Source organism: Lissotriton helveticus, chromosome 4_1, assembly GCF_964261635.1.
Source record: "Lissotriton helveticus chromosome 4_1, aLisHel1.1, whole genome shotgun sequence".
Classification (NCBI taxonomy): Eukaryota; Metazoa; Chordata; class Amphibia; order Caudata; family Salamandridae; genus Lissotriton; species Lissotriton helveticus.
The window spans coordinates 2,002,280,402-2,002,297,568 of NC_136063.1; positions in this window are offsets into that span (position 1 = coordinate 2,002,280,402).

The following is a 17,167-nucleotide window of genomic DNA, read 5'->3' on the forward strand; positions in this document are numbered from 1 at the left end:
GAAGATTGTTACATCCCTACAATCCTAACTGACTCAGGGAACATGGTAGAAATTCGAGTTTAGTATGCCTGAACTCAGAATAATAAAATACATCTTTTAGTAAAGTTTTTTTTTTTTTTCTGTGTTTGCAAATACCACTTTTAGAAAGTAGGTATTTGCTTGCCTTACCACCTGTCTGGGTTTGTGTATGACAGGGCTGGGGAAATTCCAGGAGACAGTCTGGGACAGCCCCGTGGTGAATAGGGAGATGTATCTCCAGATGGGAGGGGGAGAGTGCACCTGGGACATGAACAGGGCTGGACCTTCCCTCCGCAATGCTGGCTCCACCCCCTGTGGCTTGTCTGATGTCTCTGCCCTGCACAGTGAAAGGAGAAGGGCAATCTTGTCAACAGAGTACTCCAGAGCTGCATCTTCCCTCCCCTGTGCTGGCTCCACCTCCTGTGGGGCGTCTGATGTTTCTGCCCTGCACAGTGAAAGGAAGAGAAGAGTCATGTAAACACAGTGCTCAGGAACTGGTTTAAACTAGACAGAGGCCCCTCTGCCTTCAGAGAACAAAGGATTTTTTGGTATAAATATTGGGACCCAGTCCCACTGACTTTAGATCACTTCTGGAAGAAGAAACCTTTCCGCCAAGGAGAAGAACCAAGGAAGCTGAAGGAGTTTGGACTGCCCCTCTGCCAGTGTGCTGTTTGCTGGGTTGGCCTGCAGTGTACTTCATTGCCAAGGGAAAGGAGAAGGAACTTTGTAAGGACTTTCATCTACAGAATATTCTCCAAGGGCTTGAACTGTGCTTGCCTCCTGCTGAAGTCTCAGGGCCAAAAGACTTCATCTCCAGCTCCCTCCTGAATTTCCTTGCTGGGAATTCTGACTCCAGTCACTTGCGTGCTGCTGGGAGCTGGAAGCGCGACGCATCGAGAAGAAGCGTGTCGCCGCCGCAGCTGAAATCATCGCAACGCCGGAGAAGTGAGAGTTCGTCGCATCTCCCTGGAAGAGTGTGTTCATCGAAGCTGTCTGCTGTCGCATCGCCGGAGAAGCGCGACTCATCGAGAGAGCTGTCATTGCATCGCCAAAGAAGCGCATCGCAGGGCCTGTCGCGGCTCCAAAGTACAGAGTCGTCGCAAGGCTGCCAGGGCGTCATCGCATCATCATCGCATCGCTGCATCAAGGGCGCCATCTTCTCGCATTGCAACTGGATCATCGCATCAGCATCGCATCGCATCAAGGTGCCATCTTGCGCACTGCAACAGGTCGAGAATCTACGCATCACCTCCGCACCGGTAAGGCTCACGACGAGTCCCCTACTCTGCGCAAGCATTGAGGAAGGACGCAACCGTTCCCCCGGGTCACGGAACCGACGCATCTCCCCTTGTGCGAGCCTTTTTGTTCACTTTGCGTGTCGCATCCAAGAACTTTGTGAGAACTTTGTCGCATTTACCATCAACTTGAATTAATTGACTTTTATCATCTTTTAAGTAACCTTTAGATTAGTATTGTGGATTTTTGTCGTTTGTGGTCTTGTGTTTAAGTCTATATAAAGAATACTTATTTTTATAAATCCTGTGTTTATTTATTTATTTATTAGAAAGTTTTATATAGCGCGAACGTGACCCTTGGGTATCAGAGCGCTTCACAGAATACATATACATGAGGTAGATTAGAGATAAAGCATACATATACATGAGGTAGATTAGCAATACACTTCACATAACGTTACCATGAAGGGAATGAGGTAGGTGGGTAGGTTATAGTTCCATATATTAGGTGTAACCTACTGCTACAATTCACATCACATTGCCCTACCGGACTGAGGTAGGTAAATTATAACTCTAAGTAGAAAGTGTAACACCCTGATAAGGTGTAGATTCGGCATATGTCAATCACGAGCTATATTCTGAACTATGTACACTAGTTTTTAAAGAATCGGTTAGTATTACCACCGGGATTACATAATGCTATACTTTCAACCTGCGTCTTTCCCCAAGTTGACATAAATGCTATAACTGTTCATCGGTATCCTACTAAATTGCGTGCTAAATTCCTGTCTAGACCATACTGATTTGGCTTTGATTGTGCAGTCTTCTTCTAGTTCTAAACGAGTGTAGCGCCTCTGGGTTGAATACTGCTTACTGTACGTTCTTTCTATTTTCCATCCGCCGCTCCGGGTAGGCACCTTCCAGATGAGGTGGCGTTGAAGTCCGTATTCGACTATGTAAGGAACTTACTCATTAGGAAGATCTTAGCTTCCTTTTTGAATGCAGAAATGTTAGTAATTTTCCTGATAGTCGGAGGAAGTGAGTTCCAGACTCTGGGGGCTGCCCCAGAGAACGCTCTGTCATACGTTTTCTTCTTCCTGAATTTGGGTGGCCTCAGCGGCAGCTCCTTGGCACTTCTGGCAGGTCTGCAACCTCCCGATATCTCGATCTTCTGGGCCAGGTAACTTGGTGTATTGTAATGGAGTGCTTTGTGGGTGATACATGCCATTTTAAATTGGATTCTGGCTTCATATGGAAGCCAGTTTAACGCTTTTAGGTGGGGAGAAATATGGTCGAATTTCTTCGAGCCGGTGATGAGTCTTGCAGCTGCATTGAGGCATGCTTTTAGTGGTGCCGTGGAAATTTTTGGCAGGCCTGCTAAGGTTGTACATCCATATTCGATCCTTGAGATAACTAAAGATTGAATTGCCAGTTTGAGATCTGCCGACAAAATGAACGGTTTCACTTTCTTTAGGTAGTTCAGATGAAAGCGTGCACTTTTTGCCGTTAGTTTGATGTGTGCTTTCATGTCTAGATTCTTATCCAAGGTGATTCCTAACGATTTGGCTGAGTCCACCAGCGTAGGGGTGCAGTTTAGTGCTGTGATCATTTTGGTCCATTCTATCGTCTCGGAATTGTTCTTTGGCGGTGAAATTAATAGGAATTCCGATTTTTTGTGCATTCAGCTTCAGGTGATTACTGGTTAACCAATAAATTGTCTTTTTTAAGGCCTCATTGATTAACTTGATATCCTCTAGAGATGCTACTTTGATGTAAATCTGCGTGTCGTCCGCGTACATGTGATAGGATATGTTTGCGTCTTGGAGGATTTCTGTCAGAGGTTCGACGTATAGGTGAAAGAGTGAAGGAGATCCTTGAGGGACCCCTATCAAGTTTGGACAGGAGGGGGATAAGGACTTATTGACCAAGAATCTTTGCGATCTGTTCTGAAGGAAGGATTCAAACCATTTCAGAACAAGTCCTGACATTCCCATCCTCTTGTGTAGTCTGTCCAGTAGTTTTTCATGATTTACCGTGTCGAAAGCTGACGATAGGTCTAGAAGGACTAGTAAGCATGATCTATTAAGATCTAGGGCCTGTAAAGCGTCATCAGCGATATGTAGAATCGCTGTTTCCGTACTGTGTCCTGTTCTGAATCCTGATTGGCAGTTGTCCAATAGTCTGAAGTTTGTGATGTGTTGGCTTAGTTGATTTTGTATGCATTTCTCGATTAGTTTGGCCAGTAATGGAATATTGGTAACTGGGCGAAAGTTATTAGGATCTGCTGGGTCCGCTGTTGGTTTCTTGATGATCGGTGTAACTTGGCCTGCTTTTAGGCATTCTGGAAGGACCCCTTGCGATAGCGACGCATTTATTATTTTTGTCCATATTGGGATGATGATGTGGTTGACGTTTTGTAGACATTTGGTGGGTAGTGGATCATTGAAGTGGTTATTTGGTTTGATGTCCGCTAGTGTTTTGGCTATAGTATTCTGATCATATATCTTGAATGAGTCCCAATGCGCTTTGTTTTTAGTTTCCACACGTTCGTTTGTCAGATTGTAATAGTCCAGACTGTGAGGTTGGATGTGTAGGTTGTCCGCCTCGGATTTGAGCTCTGTATCCAAGGTGCTGGCCTTGTCGGTGAAAAAATTAGCGAATACTTCACAGCTCAGAAGTGTTTTAGTAGTTTCTTGGGCCGATTTTGCAGATTTGTTGGATTGTTGCTTTAGGACCTCAAATAGTTTCCTTGGTCTGTTTTTGGCGTTATCCAATTCTGATCTAATATATTCCTTTTTAGACTTTAGGATCTTTTTGTTGTAATCATTTCTTATTTTTCTTAATGATTTCAGCTCTGGTGTTGCCGGATGTTGTCTCCATTTCCTTTCGGCCATTCTTAGTTTCCGTCTATCCTCGTTCAGTGCATCATTAAACCATGGGTTGTGTCCATATGTAGTGTTATCACTGTATTACTGTGTATATTCACAAACACACTGCCTCTGAGATAAGCCTGTCTGCTCGTGCCAAGCTACCAAGGGGGTGAGCAGGGGTTATTAAGGAGAGTAATCCCCTTGTCCTGACTTAGAAGTAAGGGTCCCTATTTGGACAAAGGTGATAACCATTGCCAACTAGAGACCCCCAGACCTAACATTGTTGGTCAGCGGTGAGGATTTGGACTTTGCATTTGTGTTTCATATACAGTGATTGGTGTACACTACTAGTGAGTGCAGGCCAAATGCGACCACGTACTTTTTTTTTATAGAATGCTTTTTTTCTTTGGAACTGTTATTTTTTCTAAAGACTCCCAATTCTTACTACCATGAGTAAACCAGCTTCTGTTGCATCTATGGATCTTGATTTTGAGGAAGAGAGGTTGGAAACCTACACTGTGAAACAGCTCAAGTATCTCTGCAGGAAATTGAAAGTTGCTACACCAGGCATGTCTAAAAAGGAAGACTACCAAAAGGCGCTGAGGGTCTGAGTAGAAGCCAGAAATGTCCCTGATCTTGTTGTGGAGCCTGTTGGGGATGCAGGTGGGCAAATTGATGGGCAAGAATTTCCAGCCAGGGAGGGGTGCCTTCCTCACCTGGCAGCAGCATCTCTTCCAAAGACCTGTCCCCCAGACAACTGGAAGACAGGGAGAGAAATAGAGCACTGAAGCTGGAGTTGACTAAGCTTAAGATGGAGGGTCAGAGAGAAGCAGAGAATAACAGGTTGTCTTTGGAAAGAAAGAGAATTAGAATGGAGCATGAGAGGATGTTGAGGGAGTTAGAGATCAAGGCCAAGGTCTTAGAGATCAATTCCTCCGGTAGCAGCGCACCATCTGTGCCTTCAGAAGGCAGGGTACATATTCCCAAGGATGTCATCAAAGATTTTCACAAAGGTGAAGCTATTGGTCAGTGGTTTGCAGCTTATGAGATAGAAATGTTGGCCCACCGGGTCCCTGAGAAGGATTGGGGAGCGGGGTTGTGGGGCCGCTTTGTCACTGAAGGTAGGGACACTTTGTTAGACCTGCCCAAAGAGCATAGGATGTCTTATACCCACATGAAGGAAGCACTGGTGACAAGGTATGGGTTAACTGAAGAGCTCTATAGAGAGAGGTTCAGGAATTGTAAGAAACTGGAGGGAACCACTTGGGTAGAATATGTGTCTTTCTTTTGCAGAGCTATGGATGGTTGGGTGAGGGGTAGCAATGTTGATAATTTTTCAGCTCTCTATGATTTGATTGCCAGGGAGCACTTATCTGCTAATTGTTTTCCAGAGCTACGCCAGCACCTTGCTGATAGCAAGTTGACTAATCCTAGAAAGCTTGCTGAGGAGGCGGACCGCTGGGTCAGTACCAGGGTCCACAAGGGTCTTGTGGGAGACTCCGCCAAAGGTGGGCAGGGTCCCCAGCAGAACAGTGGGGGGGACAAGGGTAAACAGAGGGAGTTCCAAAAAGGTCCCCAAAGTAATTCCCAAGGGAACCAGGGTAAGGGTTCCCAGCCTCCCACTGAAAAGAAGTCAGGACCCCCAACAGGTAAACCTGTTCATAGGGGGACTGTTACCTGCTTTCAGTGTAAGCAGGTGGGACACCATTGGTATTATCCCCAGTGTCCTCAGAAAGGACAGTATGTGCCACCCCGTGCACCACCCCGTCAGATGGCCAGTGTAGCCCTGGGTGGGGAGGAGATGGGTGACCAAGGTGGAGAAATGTCCCTTGTCTCATTAGGAGATTTTGAGATGGTCCCTAGAGCTCAGCTGCCTGATAACACTAAGAAATACAGGCAGTGGGTGACCATCAATGGCCATAGAGTGGAGTCTCTCAGGGACACAGGAGCAAGTGTGACAGCTGTCAAGTGTCACTTGGTCTCTGAGGAACAGGCAGTCCCTCATGCATTCTTCCCAGTTGTTGCCGCTGACAACACAGAGAGTCATTGCAAGGTGGCTCAAGTTCCCTTTGAGTGGGGGGGTCTCTGGTACTCTTCAAGTAGCTGTGAGGCCGTCCATGCCTGTTGATTGTCTGTTAGGCAATGATTTAGAAATCTCCACTTGGGCCAAGGTAGAGAGGAAGGCGCATTTGGAGATGTTGGGTCTTCCTGAGTGGGCATGTGTGACCACTCGGTCTATGGCAGCTAAGGATGTTCAAGAGACCCATGAGCCTGAAAGTATGGCCCAGGGATCTGCCTTAAAGAGAACAGGTCAGGAGCGTGGGAAACCAGCCCCTATTGTTCCCACGGTTCAGGAGGAGGCAGACCCTGAGGTGGATGCCCTGGAACCCACTGGTGAACAAGTTTCTGAACTGGGCAACTTACCTGAGCTGAGCAAGAAGGGGGTCCCTCGAGGGAGGAATTTTGTGAAGAGCAAAAGAACTGCCCTTCTGTTGTGGGTTTGAGGCAACAGGCCACAAACCAGGCAGCAGGTGATCAGTCTGGATCACATTGGATCTACTGGGAGAATGGTCTCCTGTATAGCGAGCCTAAGGTTGCTGAGCCTGGGTCAGCCCGTGTGCTGGTGGTACCCCAGCGCTTCAGAGCCTTCCTACGGGGTTTGGCTCATGATGTTCCATTAGCTGGTCATCTGGGGCAGAACAAGACCTTTGAAAGGCTTGTCTCCCACTTTTATTGGCCCCAGATGAGAAAGAGTTCAGATACTCATTGTAGGACTTGTCAAACTTGCCAGGCAAGTGGGAAAAGTGGAAGGAGGCACAAGGCCCCTCAACAACCTTTTCCCGTAGTCAGTACCCCCTTTGAACGAGTGGGCTTTGACATTGTGGGGCCACTGGACCCCAAGACAGCCATGGGCAACAGGTTTATCCTGGGCTTGGTGGACCATGCTACCCGGTACCCGGAAGCCATTCCACTCAGGACAGTGACGCCCCCGTGGTGGGACGTGCACTGATGGGGATTTTCTCCCGTGTGGGGTTTCCCAGAGAGGTTGTGTCTGACCGAGGTACAAACTTCATTTCCAATTATGTGAAGTCTCTGTGGAAGGAGTGTGGTGTTACCTACAAGTTCACCACTCCTTACCACCCACAAGGCAATGGGCTGGTTAAAAGATTTAACCGGACCCTCAAGGGCATGATCATGGGTCTTGAAGAACCAATGAGGCGTAAGTGGGACATCCTCTTGCCATGCCTTCTGTTTGCATACTGAGTGGTGCTGCAGAAGTCTCTAGGGTTCAGCCCCTTTGAGCTTTTGTATGGTCACCCGGTAAGAGGACCTTTGAGTTTGGTAAAGGAAGGCTGGGAGCAATCTCCCAGGAAACCTTCCCAGGATGCATATAGCTACATGCTGGACTTCAGAAACCCAACCAGGCGTTTCAGGGATCTCGCTCAGGTGAATCTGGAAGCCAGCCAGGAAGAGATGAAGCAGTGGTACGATCAGAATTCCACTCTGATTGAGCTTCAGCCTGGACAGAAAGTTTGGGTCATGGCCCCTGTGGAGCCTTGTGCGCTCCATGACAGGTGGACTGGTCCATATGAGGTGGTGGAGCGCAAGAGTGATGTCACCTATCTGGTGAACTTGCGGTCTCCTAGGAAACCTTTGAGGGTCCTTCATGTTAACCGCCTGAAGCCCCACTTAGAAAGGTCCGAAGTGGGCATGCCCCCAGCGACAGATGATGGAATGGAGGAGGAGACCGAGCCTCTTCCTGACCTCCTGTCTGCAACAGAGCAAGATGGGTCAGTGCATGGTGTCAGCCTCTCTGCCACACTGACACCTGATCAGCAGCAAGATTGTCGCCAACTGTTGGGGCAATTCCCTGATCTATTTTCCTTGGTTCCTGGTGTCACAGATTGGTGTGTCCATGGTGTGGACACTGGTGACAGTCCTCCTGTGAAGCACAAGGCTTACAGAGTGACTGAAAAGGTTAGGGCTTACAATAAGGAGGAAATCTCCAAGATGTTTGCTTTAGGGGTCATTGAGTCTTCCAACAGTCCTTGGGCCAGCCCAGTGGTCTTGGTCCCAAAGGCTGCCTCGCCGGATGCCACACCTGAACTCCGGTTCTGTGTGGACTACAGAGGGCTCAATTCAGTCACCAGGACTGACGCACACCGCATCCCCAGAGCTGATGAGCTCATTGATAGGCTAGGAGCTGCGCGGTACCTCAGCACGTTTGAGTTGACGTCTGGGTACTGGCAGATCACCTTGACCGATGGGGCAAAGGAGAGGTCAGCATTCTCCACACCAGATGGGCACTACCAATTTCGGGTTATACCCTTTGGGATGAAGAATGCCCCTGCCACCTTTCAGAGGCTGGTCAACCAGGTGTTGGCTGGACTGGAGGATTTCAGTGCCGCCTACCTGGATGACATTGCAGTGTTCAGCACCAGTTGGGAGGAAGACTTGCAGCACCTCTGGGAAGTTTTGAGGGCACTGCGCAAGGCAGGCCTCACTATCAAGGCAAGTAAGTGTCAGATCGGGCAGGGCTCCGTTGAATACTTAAGTCACCAGGTAGGAAGCGGCCAGGTGGCGCCCCAACAACCCAAGATTGACACCATCCTGGCATGGGAACTCCCAAAGACGCAGACACAGGTGAGAGCCTTTTTAGGACTCACAGGGTACCACAGGAGGTTTGTCAAAGGGTATGGCAACATTGTTGCACCTTTGACTGAGCTGACTTCCAGGAAGCAGCCCAAGAAAGTGAACTGGACTGACACCTGTCAGAAAGCTTTTGATGCCCTGAAGACTGCCATGTGCACAGCACATGTGCTTCAGGCACCCAACTTCTCAAAAGAATTCATTGTACAGACAGACGTTTCAGAGCATGGTATGGGGGCTGTTCTATCACAGATTACTGAAGAGGGCTTTGACCAACCTGTAGCCTTCATCAGTAGGAGGTTACTTCCATGGGAACCGAGGTGGAGTGCAAATGAGCGTAGGGCATTTGCTGTGGTTTGGGCACTGAAGAAGCTGAGACCATACTTGTTTGGGGCTAACTTCCGGGTTCAGACCGACCACAGGCCCCTCAGATGGCTGATGCAGATGAGGGGTGAGAACCCAAAGTTGTTGAGGTGGTCCATCTCCAAACAGGGTATGGACTCTACGGTGGAACACCGCCCTGGTACAGAACACGCCAACGCTGATGGTCTGTCCAGATTTTTCCGCCTTAGTGAAGAGAACTCCCATGGGGAAGGGTAGTTCTCCCCTCTCAGCTGGAGGGGACACGTGTTAGACCTGGCATCATTGGCGTGAGTCTCCCTTCCATTTTTGATGGATTACCTCCTCTGTTTAGACATATTTTTGCTGGTTGTATGTTTTGGGCCCTGTGCCACTGCTAATCAGTGCCACAGTGCAAGTGCTCCCTATGTTAAATTGATATACTGATTGGATTTCATGATTGGCTTATTTGATCTACTGTCAGCCCCTAGTACAGTGCACCATGTGTGCCCAGGACTTGTAGAGCAAATGCTGCTGGTGGGCTTGCAGCACTGGTTGTGCCACCCACAGAAGCAGCTTGTAAAATGTGTCTCAGGCCTGCCATTGCAAGGCCTGTGTGTAGTCTGGGACTACCATGTCAACTTGGCCAAGTGCACCCACTTGGCAGTCCCTAAACCTTACCTTTACTTCACATTAGACACCCCTATGGTAGGCCCAAGGGCAGGGTGCATTGTACGTATAAGGTAGGACATGCTCTGATGTGTGTAGCATGTTCTATTAGTGAATTACAGCCATTTTCGTTTTTCACTATTGAAGGCTACCTATTCTCATAGACTAGAATGGCAGTGAAGATTGTTACATCCCTACAATCCTAACTGACCCAGGGAAAATGGTAGAAATTTGAGCTTAGTATGCCTGAACTCAGAATAATAAAATACATCTTTTAGTAAAGTTTATTTTAATATTCTGTGTTTGCAAATACCACTTTTAGAAAGTAGGTATTTGCTTGCCTAACCATGTGAGCCAGCCTCTGCTGACTTGTGTATTCCTTGTTTGGGTTTGTGTGTGACAGGGCTGGGGAAATTCCAGGAGACAGTCTGGAACAGCCCAGCGGTGAATAGGGAGATTTACTTTCAGATGGGAGGGGGAGAATGCACCTGGGACCTGAATAGGGCTGGGCCTTCCCTCCACAATGCTGGCTCCACCCCCTGTGGCTTGTCTGATGTCTCTGCCCTGCACAGTGAAAGGAGAAGGGGAATCTTGTCAACAGAGTACTCCAGAGCTGCATCTTTCCTCCCCTGTGCTGGCTCCACCTCCTGTGGGGCGTCTGATGTTTCTGCCCTGCACAGTGAAAGGAAGAGAAAAGTCATGTAAACACAGTGCTCAGGAACTGGTTTAAACTAGGCAGAGGCCCCTCTGCCTTCAGAGAACAAAGGATTTTTTTGGTATAAATATTGGGACCCAGTCCCACAGACTTTAGATCACTTCTGGAACAAGAAACCTTTCTGCCAAGGAGAAGAACCAAGCAAGCTGCAGTAGTTTGGACTGCCCTCTGCCAGTGTGCTGTTTGCTGGGTTGGCCTGCAGTGGTTGCTTCATTGCCAAGAGAAATGAGAAGGAACTTTGTAAGGACTTTCATCTACAGAATATTCTCCAAGGGCTTGAACTGTGCTTGCCTCCTGCTGAAGTCTCAGGGCCAAAAGACTTTATCTCCAGCTCCCTCCTGAATTTCCTTGCTGGGAATTCTGACTCCAGTCACTTGCGTGCTGCTGGGAGCTGGAAGCGCGACACATCGAGAAGAAGCGTGTCGCCGCCGCAGCTGAAATCATCGCAACGCCGGAGAAGCGAGAGTTCGTCGCATCTCCCTGGAAGCGTGTGTTCATCGAAGCTGTGTGCTGTCGCATCGCCGGAGAAGTGCGACGCATCGAGAGAGCTGACATCGCATCGCTGGAGAAGCGCATCGCAGGGCCTGTCGCGGCTCCAAAGTACAGAGTCGTCGCAAGGCTGCCAGTGAAACATCGCATCGGCATCGCATCGCATCAAGGTGCCATCTTGCCCACCGCAACAGGTCGAGAATGTACGCATCACCTCCGCACCGGTAAGGCTCAGGACGAGTCCCCTACTATGCGCAAGCATTGAGGAAGGACGCCACCGTTCCCCCGGGTCACGGAACCGACGCATCTCCCCTTGTACGAGCCTTTTTGTTCACTTTGCGTGTCGCATCCAAGAACTTTGTGAGAACTTTGTCGCACTTACCATCAACTTGAATTAAGAGACTTTTATCATCTTTTAAGTAACCTTTAGTATAGTATTGTGGATTTTTGTTGTTTGTGGTCTTGTGTTTAAGTCTATATAAAGAATACTTATTTTTATAAAACCTGTGTTGTGTCCATCTGTAGTGTTATCACTGTATTACTGTGTATATTCACAAATGCTTAACACACTGCCTCTGAGATAAGCCTGTCTGCTCGTGCCAAGCTACCAAGGGGGTGAGCAGGGGTTATTAAGGAGAGTAATCCCCTTGTCCTGACTTAGAAGTAAGGGTCCCTATTTGGACAAAGGTGATAACCATTGCCAACTAGAGACCCCCAGACCTAACACATCCCAAATGCAAAAATCCCGGTCGCAAAGGGGCAGATTCTCAGAATCTGACCGTTTGGGACCAGTTTTTTTGCTTGATGCATCTGGGCAATGGTTACCACCTGGTTTGACTTCTCCTTAATTTGCGACTCGCATTTAGCGATTTTGGTGTTTTTTGTGTTTTCCGCTATTTGCGATTTTTGATGAATTGCGTTTGCGATTTATTTGCGAATTCGCAAAATAATTCGCAGAATAGGTGGCAAATCGCTGTTACAGAATAGTAAAGGGGGTTCCATATTGATTCTGCGAATTTATGTTTGCGAATTCGCTATTTGGTGGTTTTTCCATTCATGAATTGCGGGAGCGGAAATTTCGATCGCAACAGCTGTTTCGGAGCTATTGACACCATCCTGGCATGGGAACCCCCAAAGACGCAGACACAGGTGAGAGCCTTTTTAGGACTCACAGGGTACCACAGGAGGTTTGTCAAAGGGTATGGCAACATTGTTGCACCTTTGACTGAGCTGACTTCCAGGAAGCAGCCCAAGAAAGTGAACTGGACTGACACCTGTCAGAAAGCTTTTGATGCCCTGAAGACTGCCATGTGCACAGCACCTGTGCTTCAGGCACCCAACTTCTCAAAAGAATTCATTGTACAGACAGATGCTTCAGAGCATGGTATGGGGGCTGTTCTATCACAGATTACTGAAGAGGGCTTTTACCAACCTGTAGCCTTCATCAGTAGTAGGTTACTTCCATGGGAACCGAGGTGGAGTGCAAATGAGCGTGGGGCATTTGCTGTGGTTTGGGCACTGAAGAAGCTGAGACCATACTTGTTTGGGGCTAACTTCCGGGTTCAGACCGACCACAGGCCCCTCAGATGGCTGATGCAGATGAGGGGTGAGATTCCAAAGTTGTTGAGGTGGTCCATCTCTAAACAGGGTATGGACTCTACGGTGGAACACCGCCCTGGTACAGAACACGCCAACGCTGATGGTCTGTCCAGATTTTTCCGCCTTAGTGAAGAGAACTCCCAAGGGGAAGGGTAGTTCTCCCCTCTCAGCTGGAGGGGACACGTGTTAGACCTGGCATCATTGGCGTGAGTCTCCCTTCCATTTTTGATGGATTACCTCCTCTGTTTTGACATATTTTTGCTGGTTGTATGTTTTGGGCCCTGTGCCACTGCTAATCAGTGCCACAGTGCAAGTGCTCCCTATGTTAAATTGATATACTGATTGGATTTCATGATTGGCTTATTTGATCTACTGTCAGCCCCTAGTACAGTGCACCATGTGTGCCCAGGACTTGTAGAGCAAATGCTGCTGGTGGGCTTGCAGCACTGGTTGTGCCACCCACAGAAGCAGCTTGTAAAATGTGTCTCAGGCCTGCCATTGCAAGGTCTGTGTGTAGTCTGGGACTACCATGTCAACTTGGCCAAGTGCACCCACTCGCCAGTCCCTAAACCTTACCTTGATTTCACATTAGACACCCCTATGGTAGGCCCAAGGGCAGGTTGCATTGTACGTATAAGGTAGGACATGCTCTGATGTGTGTAGCATGTTCTATTAGTGAATTACAGCCATTTTCGTTTTTCACTATTGAAGGCTACCTGTTCTCATAGACTAGAATGGCAGTGAAGATTGTTACATCCCTACAATCCTAACTGACCCAGGGAAAATGGTAGAAATTTGAGCTTAGTATGCCTGAACTCAGAATAATAAAATACATCTTTTAGTAAAGTTTATTTTAATATTCTGTGCTTGCAAATACCACTTTTAGAAAGTAGGTATTTGCTTGCCTAACCATGTGAGCCAGCCTCTGCTGACTTGTGTATTCCTTGTTTGGGTTTGTGTGTGACAGGGCTGGGGAAATTCCAGGAGACAGTCTGGAACAGCCCAGCGGTGAATAGGGAGATTTACTTTCAGATGGGAGGGGGAGAATGCACCTGGGACCTGAATAGGGCTGGGCCTTCCCTCCACAATGCTGGCTCCACCCCCTGTGGCTTGTCTGATGTCTCTGCCCTGCACAGTGAAAGGAGAAGGGGAATCTTGTCAACAGAGTACTCCAGAGCTGCATCTTTCCTCCCCTGTGCTGGCTCCACCTCCTGTGGGGCGTCTGATGTTTCTGCCCTGCACAGTGAAAGGAAGAGAAAAGTCATGTAAACACAGTGCTCAGGAACTGGTTTAAACTAGGCAGAGGCCCCTCTGCCTTCAGAGAACAAAGGATTTTTTTGGTATAAATATTGGGACCCAGTCCCACAGACTTTAGATCACTTCTGGAACAAGAAACCTTTCTGCCAAGGAGAAGAACCAAGCAAGCTGCAGTAGTTTGGACTGCCCTCTGCCAGTGTGCTGTTTGCTGGGTTGGCCTGCAGTGGTTGCTTCATTGCCAAGGGAAATGAGAAGGAACTTTGTAAGGACTTTCATCTACAGAATATTCTCCAAGGGCTTGAACTGTGCTTGCCTCCTGCTGAAGTCTCAGGGCCAAAAGACTTTATCTCCAGCTCCCTCCTGAATTTCCTTGCTGGGAATTCTGACTCCAGTCACTTGCGTGCTGCTGGGAGCTGGAAGCGCAACACATCGAGAAGAAGCGTGTCGCCGCCGCAGCTGAAATCATCGCAACGCCGGAGAAGCGAGAGTTCGTCGCATCTCCCTGGAAGCGTGTGTTCATCGAAGCTGTGTGCTGTCGCATCGCCGGAGAAGTGCGACGCATCGAGAGAGCTGACATCGCATCGCTGGAGAAGCGCATCGCAGGGCCTGTCGCGGCTCCAAAGTACAGAGTCGTCGCAAGGCTGCCAGTGAAACATCGCATCGGCATCGCATCGCATCAAGGTGCCATCTTGCCCACCGCAACAGGTCGAGAATGTACGCATCACCTCCGCACCGGTAAGGCTCAGGACGAGTCCCCTACTATGCGCAAGCATTGAGGAAGGACGCCACCGTTCCCCCGGGTCACGGAACCGACGCATCTCCCCTTGTACGAGCCTTTTTGTTCACTTTGCGTGTCGCATCCAAGAACTTTGTGAGAACTTTGTCGCACTTACCATCAACTTGAATTAAGAGACTTTTATCATCTTTTAAGTAACCTTTAGTATAGTATTGTGGATTTTTGTTGTTTGTGGTCTTGTGTTTAAGTCTATATAAAGAATACTTATTTTTATAAAACCTGTGTTGTGTCCATCTGTAGTGTTATCACTGTATTACTGTGTATATTCACAAATGCTTAACACACTGCCTCTGAGATAAGCCTGTCTGCTCGTGCCAAGCTACCAAGGGGGTGAGCAGGGGTTATTAAGGAGAGTAATCCCCTTGTCCTGACTTAGAAGTAAGGGTCCCTATTTGGACAAAGGTGATAACCATTGCCAACTAGAGACCCCCAGACCTAACACATCCCAAATGCAAAAATCCCGGTCGCAAAGGGGCAGATTCTCAGAATCTGACCGTTTGGGACCAGTTTTTTTGCTTGATGCATCTGGGCAATGGTTACCACCTGGTTTGACTTCTCCTTAATTTGCGACTCGCATTTAGCGATTTTGGTGTTTTTTTGTGTTTTCCGCTATTTGCGATTTTTGATGAATTGCGTTTGCGATTTATTTGCGAATTCGCAAAATAATTCGCAGAATAGGTGGCAAATCGCTGTTACAGAATAGTAAAGGGGGTTCCATATTGATTCTGCGAATTTATGTTTGCGAATTCGCTATTTGGTGGTTTTTCCATTCATGAATTGCGGGAGCGGAAATTTCGATCGCAACAGCTGTTTCGGAGCTATTGACACCATCCTGGCATGGGAACCCCCAAAGACGCAGACACAGGTGAGAGCCTTTTTAGGACTCACAGGGTACCACAGGAGGTTTGTCAAAGGGTATGGCAACATTGTTGCACCTTTGACTGAGCTGACTTCCAGGAAGCAGCCCAAGAAAGTGAACTGGACTGACACCTGTCAGAAAGCTTTTGATGCCCTGAAGACTGCCATGTGCACAGCACCTGTGCTTCAGGCACCCAACTTCTCAAAAGAATTCATTGTACAGACAGACGCTTCAGAGCATGGTATGGGGGCTGTTCTATCACAGATTACTGAAGAGGGCTTTTACCAACCTGTAGCCTTCATCAGTAGTAGGTTACTTCCATGGGAACCGAGGTGGAGTGCAAATGAGCGTGGGGCATTTGCTGTGGTTTGGGCACTGAAGAAGCTGAGACCATACTTGTTTGGGGCTAACTTCCGGGTTCAGACCGACCACAGGCCCCTCAGATGGCTGATGCAGATGAGGGGTGAGATTCCAAAGTTGTTGAGGTGGTCCATCTCTAAACAGGGTATGGACTCTACGGTGGAACACCGCCCTGGTACAGAACACGCCAACGCTGATGGTCTGTCCAGATTTTTCCGCCTTAGTGAAGAGAACTCCCAAGGGGAAGGGTAGTTCTCCCCTCTCAGCTGGAGGGGACACGTGTTAGACCTGGCATCATTGGCGTGAGTCTCCCTTCCATTTTTGATGGATTACCTCCTCTGTTTTGACATATTTTTGCTGGTTGTATGTTTTGGGCCCTGTGCCACTGCTAATCAGTGCCACAGTGCAAGTGCTCCCTATGTTAAATTGATATACTGATTGGATTTCATGATTGGCTTATTTGATCTACTGTCAGCCCCTAGTACAGTGCACCATGTGTGCCCAGGACTTGTAGAGCAAATGCTGCTGGTGGGCTTGCAGCACTGGTTGTGCCACCCACAGAAGCAGCTTGTAAAATGTGTCTCAGGCCTGCCATTGCAAGGTCTGTGTGTAGTCTGGGACTACCATGTCAACTTGGCCAAGTGCACCCACTTGCCAGTCCCTAAACCTTACCTTGATTTCACATTAGACACCCCTATGGTAGGCCCAAGGGCAGGTTGCATTGTACATATAAGGTAGGACATGCTCTGATGTGTGTAGCATGTTCTATTAGTGAATTACAGCCATTTTCGTTTTTCACTATTGAAGGCTACCTGTTCTCATAGACTAGAATGGCAGTGAAGATTGTTACATCCCTACAATCCTAACTGACCCAGGGAAAATGGTAGAAATTTGAGCTTAGTATGCCTGAACTCAGAATAATAAAATACATCTTTTAGTACAGTTTATTTTAATATTCTGTGCTTGCAAATACCACTTTTAGAAAGTAGGTATTTGCTTGCCTAACCATGTGAGCCCGCCTCTGCTGACTTGTGTATTCCTTGTTTGGGTTTGTGTGTGACAGGGCTGGGGAAATTCCAGGAGACAGTCTGGAACAGCCCAGCGGTGAATAGGGAGATTTACCTCCAGATGGGAGGAGGAGAATGCACCTGGGACCTGAATAGGACTGGGCCTTCCCTCCACAATGCTGGCTCCACCCCCTGTGGCTTGTCTGATGTCTCTGCCCTGCACAGTGAAAGGAGAAGGGGAATCTTGTCAACAGAGTACTCCAGAGCTGCATCTTTCCTCCCCTGTGCTGGCTCCACCTCCTGT